Source organism: Papio anubis, chromosome 3 (assembly GCF_008728515.1).
Source record: "Papio anubis isolate 15944 chromosome 3, Panubis1.0, whole genome shotgun sequence".
Classification (NCBI taxonomy): domain Eukaryota; kingdom Metazoa; phylum Chordata; class Mammalia; order Primates; family Cercopithecidae; genus Papio; species Papio anubis.
In genome coordinates, this window is record NC_044978.1 from 85,090,905 (window position 1) to 85,101,524 (window position 10,620).

Here is a 10,620-nt window from a genome sequence, read left to right on the forward strand (position 1 = left end):
TTGGGGTTTTATTTTTATTTAGTTCTAGGAAGTCAGTATGAATTGGCCTTAGGTTCCCTGCCTCCACACCCCATTCTCCTGCCTCATTTCCCCCTGAGAGATGTGATTCCCATAAATCTTTATGGGAGGCAGAGGGACCAAAAGTCTTTCTTCTGTAACTACTTTATGCTGACTTGGTGCACAGTCCATACCTATTGAGGATCACAGAACCCTTGCCCTGCTCTGTCTAGTGGAAACAGGGTAGTTTCTTGATGGCTGGGCGTGGTGTCTTCACCTGGAACTGGCTAGAAGCCTTATTGCATGATTATCTGAAATTTGATTGTCTCTAGGTGAAAGGAAATGAATTTGGTTAAAAGAGTTAACAAACATGGTCCAAAACCAAGGCAAATGTAATAATTAATGATGGGCTGGCCAACGGAAGGAGCCATGAACCCCAAGTTAGCAGTTTTGACCATGAACCTCATGACTTGGACAGCTGTTGTCATATCTTAGAGACCCAATCAGCTAGTTTTTGGGTGGCATCTCTTGCTCATCCTGATTGGTTGACACAAAAACAGCACTATTCCTCTAGAAAAAGACATAAACCAACTTTTTGAGCAGTTAGGAGATCCAGTCCTCTTCCATTTATTAAAGTGACTGCTGCCAATGAGTCTATCTGATTTTTTTAAGTAACAATAGTTTGGGCAATGAGATCGTAACTTTCCATAAAAATCCTTGGACATGCACTGTTAATAGGATAGGGAAGTTGCAAGCCCACTAACTCCTATTCCTACACCTGCTGTTATTCCTAACCCTACCAAAAGTGGTATGAGTTGGATGGCTCATTTGTGTCTGGTGGTTGAAGTTAAAGGTATAATGAGAGACTGGTTATTGGCAGCTGTATTGATTTCGGGGGATAAATAAACAAGTGTACGGGTTCCAGTCCAATTGGCTGTAAAACTACGTAGGAACTAGTTCCACACAGGAAAAAGGCTACTTACTTTTCAAGCCAAAAATATTTCTCTATGGTGAGCATATGGGTTAGAATGTTGTTTGCACTTTTCCAAGTGGTTAAGGTCCCCACTGAGGTGGTGTATTAGTCCATTTTCATGCTGTTGATGAAGACACACCAGAGACTGGGAAGAAAAAGAGATTTAATTGGACTTAAAGTTCCACATGGTTGGGGAGGCCTCAGAATCATGGCAGCAGGTGAAAAGGTACTTCTTACATAGCAGAGACAAAAGAAAATGAGTAAGATGCAAAAGTGGAAACCCCTGATAAAACCATCTGATCTTGTGAGACTTATACCACGAGAAGAGTATGGGGGATACCACCTCCATGATTCAAATTATCTCCCGCCAGGTACCTCCCACAATACATCGGAATTATGGGAATACAATTCAAGACGGAATTTGGATGGCGATACTGAGCCAAATCGTATCATTCCACCCTTCCACCCCCAGCCCCTCCAAATCTCATGTCCTCATATTTCAAAACAAATCATGCTTTCCCAACAATCCCCCAAAGTCTTAATTCATTTCAGCATTAACCCAGAAGTCCACAGTCAAAAGTATCATCTGAGACAAGGCAGGTCCCTTCCACCTATAAGCCTGTAAGATCAAAACCAAGCTAGTTATTTCCTAGATACAGTGGAGGTTCAGGTATTGGGTAATACAGCTTTTACAAATGGGAGAAATTGGCCAAAACAAAGGGGTTACAGGGCCCATGCAAGTCTGAAATGCAGCAGGGCAGTCAAATTTTAAAACTCCCAAATGATCTTCTTTGACTCTGTGTCTCACATCCAGGTCACACTGATGCAAGTGGTAGGTTTCCATGGTCTTGGGTGGTTCCACTCCTGTGGTTTTGCAGGGTATAACCCCCCCGCAACCCCCCACCCCCCGGCTGCTTTCACAGGCTGACATAGAGTGTCTTCAGCTTTTCCAGATGCACAGTGCAAGCTGTTGGTGCATCTGTCATTCTGGGGTCTGGAGCACAATGGACCTCTTCTCACACCTACACTAGGTGATGCCCCAGTAGGGACTCTGTGTGGAGGTTCTGACCCCACGTTTCCCTTCTGCACTGCTCTAGCAGAGGTTATCCATGAGAGCCTCACCCCTGCAGCAAACTTTTGCCTGGGCATCCAGGTGTTTCCACGCATCTTCTAATAATCTAGGTAGAGGTTCCCAAACCTCAATTCTTGACTTCTGTGCACCTGCGGCTCAACATCAAGTGGAAGCTGCCAAGGTTTGGGGCTTGCACTGTCTGAAACCATAGGCCAAGATGTATCTTGGCCCCTTTTAGCAATGGCTGGAGCAGCTGGGACACTGGGCACCAAGTTCCTAGGCTGCACATAGCATGGGGACACTGGGCCTGGCCCAGGAAACCAGTTTTTCCTCCTAGACTTCTGGGTCTATGATGAGAGGGCCTGCCTGGAAGAACTATGACATGCCATGGAGACATTTTCTCCATTGTCTTGGGGATTAACATTCAGCTCCTTGTTACTATGCAAATGTCTGCAGCCAACCTGAATTTCTTCTAAAAAAAAAAAATGAGATTTTCTTTTCTACTGCACCATCAGGCTGCAAATTTTCTGAACTTTTATGTTCTGTTTCCCTTTTAATATTGAATGTTTTTAACAGCATTCAAGTCACTTCTTGAACATTTTGCTGCTTAAAAATTTCTTCACCAGTTACCCTAATTCATCTCTCTCAAGTTCAAAGTTCCACAAATCTCTAGGGTAGGGGCAAAATCCTGCCAGTCTCTTTGCTAAAACATAGCAAGAGTCACCTTTGCTGCAGTTCCCAACAAGTTCCTCATCTCCATCTGAAATGACCTCAGCCTGGACCTTATTGTTCATATCACTATCAGCATTTTTGTCAAAGCCATTCAACAAATCTCTAAGAGGTTCAAAACTTTCCCACATTTTCCTGTCCTCTTCTGAGCCCTCCAAACTGTTTCAACCTCTGCCTGTTACCCAGTTCCAAAGTTGCTTCCATATTTTTGGTTATCTTTTCAGCAACAACCCATTCTACTGATACCGATTTACTGCATTAGTCTATTTTCATGCTGCTGATAAAGACATACCTGAGACTGGGAAGAAAAAGAGGTATAATGGACTTATAGTTCCATATGGTTGGGGTGGCCTTAGAGTCATGACAGGAGATGAAAGGAACTTCTTACATGGCAGAGGCATGGGAAAATGAGAAGGTACAATAGTGGAAACCCCTGATAAACCCATCAAATCTCATGAAATTATTCACTACCATGAGAACAGTATGGGGATAACTGCCCCATGATTCAAATTATCTCCCACTGGGTCCCTCTCACAATATGTGGGAATTATGGAAGTACAATTCAAGATGGGATTTGGGTGTGGACACAGAGCCAAACCATATCAGGTGGCTAAGGGAAAATGTGAACACAGCTAGTGGGCCTACCTCGACAGTACTTAGACTATGTATCCTTCAAAGTGCCCTTATCTACAGATGGTTTCCATGAAAACTGTATAGGTTTTCTTTTTGTAACTGCATAGCTTACATCTCTAAGGTGTAGATACATTGATGACTTTTCAAGGTTCCCAAAACATAAACAGAATTTTGGTTTCTCTCAATACAAAGTAGCACCTGGAATTTTAGCTCTATGTATGTTGATATTGGGCCCAAAATGGGTTTCTTTGGGGATGCAACCCCAGAAAGGTTGCTCCAGTAGGATTGGAGAAGGTTTACTGCTCATCCTGTCATTGTAGGTCATTTTTTTCAAGGGACCAAAATCAGATTTGGATTGGGATGGCAATGTATTTGGATGATGATGGAGATAAACAAAGCCAACAGTCCTTTGCCAGAGCTGAGCTGGTGGTATTTAACAATCTTAGCATTAAATTTAAAGTTCTTAATAAATATTCAGAAACCATTAATTGCCTGAGGGGTAAAGTGAAAGTCTGTTGTAAAATTAACCTGATTCCCACTATGCATGGTCCCAGTATACACAGGCTGTGGGTGATCTTATGGAATGAAAAATTTGCTTATTTGTTATTTTGTTCTATAGAGTGGGAACTTCAGGGCATGGATACTTAGGCTGTCAGGAATGCTTGTTACAAAAATGAAGTAAAACATTTTGCTTAATTATTATGAAGGAAGTGATTCCATCTGTTTGGAAAAAGGCAATTAAATTGTAAAAATAAAAAATGACTGCTATTATCTAGCTTACACTAACTATGTAACAAAGACCCCAAGGAAAGTCGGCAGGCATTTATCATTTGGCTCTCTTTTGAACAGGTACTTCAGGTCAGGTTCACAGGTGTGGTGGCTGATGGGAGCTTCAGGTCCCAGGTCCAGGGCTTCAGGTATCACAGGCTTGACCCTGGAAAGATGTACCCAACTATCTAATCCTAGTACTTTGACTGCAGAAGGCATGGCCAGTACCATTGAATATAGTTCCTTCTATTTGGATTGTAATTGCTGAGCAGGCAATCCCTCCTTCCATGTGCCTTTCCCTTAGCCTGATTTTAGGTTGCTAGTTAGTTCTTGGTTTTTAGAGGTTTTGCATTCCAAACTTTTGTATAGCCTGCTGAAATTGTCCCAGGTCAACTAGGTGTTTTGCTAAACTGGCAGTTTCTGGATCAGGAATTAGATCATTAGCTAAAAATATCCTTCCATATAACATTTTGTATGGGCTCATATTAATTTTTGCTCTAGGGAAATTACAGATCGTTAAGAGGACTATGGGCAGTAAACTAAGCCAAGTTTCTGATGTTTCCTGACGTAGCCCAACCAATGCCTTTTTTATAGTTTGTTTAGCACTTTCTACTTTCCCAGAGGATTGAGATCTTCATACTGAGTGTAAATAGTATTTGATTCCAAAAGCCTTAGCAACCCCTTGAATTATTTGGGAGACAAAAATTTGGTCATTATCAGTTTGGATGCTTTGGGGTAAACCAAACCAAGGGATTCTTTCCTTTAAAAGAACCTGTATAACTTCATTAGCCTTCTCTGTTCTGGTAGGGTAAAGTTCAACCCAGCCAGTAAAGGAGTCAATTGATACTAGTAAAAGCTTGTATCCTTTACAAGCTGGCATATGGGTGAAGTCTAATTGCCGGTCTTCCCCTTTAACTTTAGCCAATATGTTCACACACAAAATCCCTTTTACAATTATTTTTTCATAAACCTTCCACAATGTGTTCAAACTCTTAGATTTTTCCTATCTTACTTCAACCCTTTAACTCTCTAAACTTAGGACTTTTGAAAACTGAGATATTAGACACCATAATTTAAAGTTAGTTATTTCTTTGTTAACCATTTTTTTATTAGCCAGCGATCATCACACGCTTATCCAAACAACAGCCTCAAAGTTAAATACATAAGCATTTTTGCCAATAACTCAGAAGATTCAGCTAACAACCTTAAATTAGTCTCATTTGTCAAAGAAGACACACGAACCAAGACCATTTTGTTTTGGCTGGGTTAATAGCTTTATAACCTGCTACGCCAAACACTGACACCCAAAACATCCAGTAAAGACAAATATAAAACCCAGACAAAATTGTATGCTGACAATTAAAAGACATTTCTATTTTTATCACCAATAATTTTAAAGTCAGCTTGTTTAATAAAGATTTACTTAAGTCACATTACCTTGAAAATTGCTGGGACGTATTTACTTAATTTATGAGTGCTCCTTTATTTATAAATCAGTTTGGTAGACACAGCATATAACATAATAAATATACATACACATAAACACACCTAGAAATGTATACACATGCAAATAACAATCCAATAGCTTTTACCTTGGAATTCTAGCCATGAGAGAGCAATACAAGCTCACTGGTTTTACGTGGTGACGTTGTGTTTGCCCCAGTAGGTAATCCAATGAAAGTTGTGAACCAAAATTTTAGGTAAAGCAGTTTCCATGGCAGTTTGATTTTTAAATTCTGAAGAACACTGGGGCCATACAGCACCAAAAGAGAGCATCATATCTTAACCAGCTTAGAACAGAAGTACAAAATCCTGGATACATGCAACTCCCTTCCACTTTCCCATTCAGTAGCAAACTTCAGATTCCAAACAATAGTGAGGCCAAACAGTATTGCAAAAGAATATCAAGCATTTCCTCCTTTGAATATCAGGGTCAAATTGGATTATCAGGGTCAAATTGATGTTAACGGTTGAGGATGCAGCCAAGTGGGAAGTCAGATGGAATAGATGGTGTGTTTCCCATAATTATCTGAAAGACAGAAAAGTCCAGAGCTTAGTACTGGACCTCAGAATCTCTGCCTAGTACATCCTATTCGGAGAGGTTAAGGTCTGGAGTTGGATCCCCTAAAGGATCCCCCTTTAGTGTCCAATCTTAGAGTATCAGATGCCTCTGACCTTAGGTGGGCACTGGTGCCACTTTGTATGCTCTTCCTCCAGAGGCAGTGGCCTACTATGAGCTTTCATTTTGTTCCTGGGTGTGTAATCCCCAACTTTTAGCATACCACCAATTTAGATGGGCCATATCTTCCTGTATTCCTCATAGGACTAAGGGGATTCCCAAACATTGCAGTGTTAACAGTACCAAGGTTGGTGGGGTGTTCTAAGGAAGGGTTTGGGGTAAATTGAAGACTGTGGTTGGGAATTTCTATGGGGTTTGAGGTAAGCAAATGGATGTGTAAGCAATGCCCATCAAGCTGTGGAGTCCCCTTACTGGAGGTCCAAGATATAGAAGTATTCTAAAGTTTACAGGTTCCAAAGGTCCTCAGCCAGTCAAATAGATTGATTAGGAGAAGGGAGGTCAAAACGCCTAAGGGACATTATATTTTGCCCTTACAGGTTAACTCTATAGGAAAATTTTGCAAATCACCTGAAACATGTGTGAGTTTGCCCTGGACGACCTGCCGCTACCAATTTCATTACATATAGAGATCAGGGACTAAAACCAGAAAATACAAAAGAGAGTCCTTCCCCTTATGGGCAGGGCAGCCATCCCCATTCACTCCTTGGTCTTCAGGTAACACCAGGGAGTGGCCCACAACAGTCATCCTCAATTACCAGGACTCAAGTCTCTCACCCAAACCAGGCAGTGGTGGTCAGATGCTAACCCATGGAAAACTTTCAGTTTCACCGGAGAGTGGCCTCTGCCAAATACCTGCAGCTGCCTCCATGCTTAGGTGCTGTCTGCCAAGGGTCCCGAGTTGGAAAGGGAAAAAGAGAGAGAGAGAGACAGAGAGAGAGAGAACAGGGTTCCTCTCTATAGAGCAAAGAAGAAAAGGAAAAAAAAAAACAAAAAACAGAGAGAAAAAAAATAATCCCAAACTTGGGGCTTACTTCCTGGCTGGCTCACCAAAATATGTTACTGGTGCATAGTCTTGACTACAAGTTGTCCAGGTTCTTGGCATTTTACACAAAGACACAAAGATTTGGCAAAATGCACAAACAAAGCAATGAACAAATGAAGCAAGTAAAGCACAGATGTACTGAAATGACAGTGCACTTCACAGAATGGAAGTGGGCTTGAGCAAGCGGCTCAAGAGCACTGGTTACAGAATTTTTTAAGCTTTAAATACCCTCTAGAGGTTTCCTATTGGTTACTTGGTTTACACCCTATGTAAATGAAGTAGTGGCCCACAACAAGTCTGATTGTCTCCCACAACCCAATCAGAAGTTGAATTGAAGTTACAAAGTTACACATGAAGACTTGGCCTGCCATCAGTCCTGGTTGCAGGAGGGGACCATTCAAAGGTACTTTCATTTTTCATCTACAACACAGAAAATGGGGAGGGGGCAGTTGCAAAGGGAGGAACCTCTGTTCTTTTGCTACTTGGGCATGGAAAGTTGGGGTTTTCCTTTTGATTTAGCTCTAGAAAGTCAGTGTGAATTGGCCTTAGGTTCCCTGCCTTTAGACCCTATTCTCCTGCCTCGCTTTGTCTTGTATTTTATCTGTCTCTGTCACAACAAGTAAACTGATCAATATTAACAAGTTGACTGTATAAGTTAAGATATAATTCACCTTACTTTGTTTCTGTAATACTATACCAAGTTATTTTCCCCCCTGTAGTCATCATAGCAAGTTCATTTCTTTCCTCCTGGTACTTGTAAACAGGCTTTTGCAATATTTATTATTCATTTACTTCCTATTAGCATTTGCTATTTGTCTTTTAAAAAAAAAACATCTTCACTCAATTCTTATGCATCCACATTTGGTGTGCAACTCTAGAACTTAGAATATATTGTTTAGAAAAGTTAAAAATATAGTTTACTGAACGATATGTGTTTCACACAGAGCAATAGCAAACAATCCAATCTAAAAGTTTACATAAATGTAAATAACTTCAAAACTAACTATATATACACACACACACATATATATGTATATATTTGTACATGTGTATATGTGTGTGTGTGTGTGTGTGTGTGTGTGAATCTGAAGCTGAAGTCACTGACTTGGATAACTTTATCCTGCATCCAATATTTTGCACAGGACATTCATTCTTAAGGCAGAAAAGGTAAATTTGACAGGTAAATGACTTGGTCAAAGTGGGAGTATACTGGAACAGACAAATTTCTTGCTAATGAGGATTTCATTTTTAGTGACATTTTTCATTTTTCATTTTAATTTAAGATTTTAATTTAATTAGATTTTCATTTAACTGAGATTTCATTTTTCATTTTAATGACAATTTCATTTTTAGATTATGTTATATAAGAAACACATTTGAGAGAACATAAAAATATAAATTTTTAAGTCACATGAATATAATTTTTCAACAAGAGGTCAGAGAGACTAGGCATTCTATTATGAAGTGAAGAGATGCCCATAACAAACTAACAAACTCCAACATACTTTTTTCTGATATAGTACATAAAGAGTATAAAATATCAAATTACCTTTTTGGGGGTGTGTTACTTTAGACTGCAGATTTCAAAGTCTAGTATAGAAGGTATCCTGGATAGTTAAACCTGTTGAATGTCAACTCCTACTGTTACTTAGACGGCTACCACTTAGGATAGTCTCATACCACAAAAAAAATCCTGTGCAGAGAATAAATAAATGTGTACTAAAATAAAAATGAAGCCTTTCCTGCAACATATGTACAAAAACACTTCTCAGTTACTAACAAAAAACATCTTAACTATAGAATGAAGGGCTTCAGAGCTAGAGATGTAAGAACATACCGTCTTGCCTAGATGGACGGACGAATATATGGGATGAAACCAACTGTTCTCTGGGCACCCTGGGAGATGTCCTACTCAGAATGGGAGAACTTGGCACTTTTAAATACTGCCCAAGGACTTAATCAAATCTTGGATCTTGAAGTTAGAGTCTGTCCTTATATTTTAAAAATCTTCACACAATGAAAAAGCCACACTGGCCTGGTGCAGTGGCTCACGCCTGTAATCCCAGTAGTTTGGGAGACTGAGGGAGGTGGATCACCAGAGGTTAGGAGTTTGAGACCGGCCTAGCCAACATGACAAAATCCTGTCTCTAATAAAAATAATAATAAAAAAATAGCTGGGCATGGTGGTAGGCACCTGTAGTCCCAGCTACTTGGGAGGCTAAGGAAGGAGAATCACTTGAACCCAAGAGGTGGAGGTTGCAGTGAGCCCAGCTCGCACCATTGCACTCCAGCCTGGGTGACAGAGTGAGACTCTGTCTCAGAAATAAAAGGAAGGAAGGAAGGAAGGAAGGAAGGAAGGAAGGAAGGAAGGAAGGAAGGAAGGAAGGAAGGAAGGAAGAGAGAGAGGGAGAGAGGAAGGAAGGAAGGGAGGAAGGGAGGAAGGGAAAGGAAGGAAGGAAGGAAGGGAGAAAAAGCCACACTGATTATTTTCGTAATCCTAATATTTTCTGTCTACTTCTCTTATCAATTTTCTTTCATATTTTCTATTTACAGTAATAAAAACATCTCAGAACAACACTCATTATTTTTTCTCTTTTCTCTGGAATCTCTGCACTATTCTTAGTCGGTAACCAAATAGTTTATCTATGTTCCACAACTCCATTCCCAGTATCACCTCCACCTTTTTTATTTTCAGTTTTTGAGGTTTATTATCACCTTTTCTGACACATTATTTTTGAAAGGTTTTTCATTTCTCTATGAAATTCCACCAGAAATTCTAGAATATTTCAAAAATAATAAATTTACATTATAGATAGTAATTAAACTATAGTAACCACAGATTTTCTTAATTGTGATCCATATAAAGAGACAACTGAATTAAAACCATTATTTACATGTAAATACAGTTGTACATAACAAAAATATAATTGGAATTCAGATGCAAGAGTGTAAAGTTTCCAATGTTGTATATATTTACAAATTAAGGTTTTTGGTTTCTAGTTCAGCATTTAAAGAGCTTGGAAGTCACCATTCTTTCTTAACAACAAGTAAAAACAAAACAAAAAGTAAAAAGCTGAAAAAACTAAAAAATCAACAGCTCTTCTTAGATCTGGCAGAGAAGTGAGGTCACAGGACAAAATATTACTTCCCAAATGTGAAAGACAGACATGTAAATACTTTTGATAAGTTAAGAGGATTCCAATTTACCAAAGCAGAAACCATAGAGTGTGGCTCCATGCAGGAGCCAGTCCCAAGGTAGAAAAACGTAACTGGTAATTGATGAATTTTTACTGTCGATAATTCTGATAGTCAAAAACTATATAGAA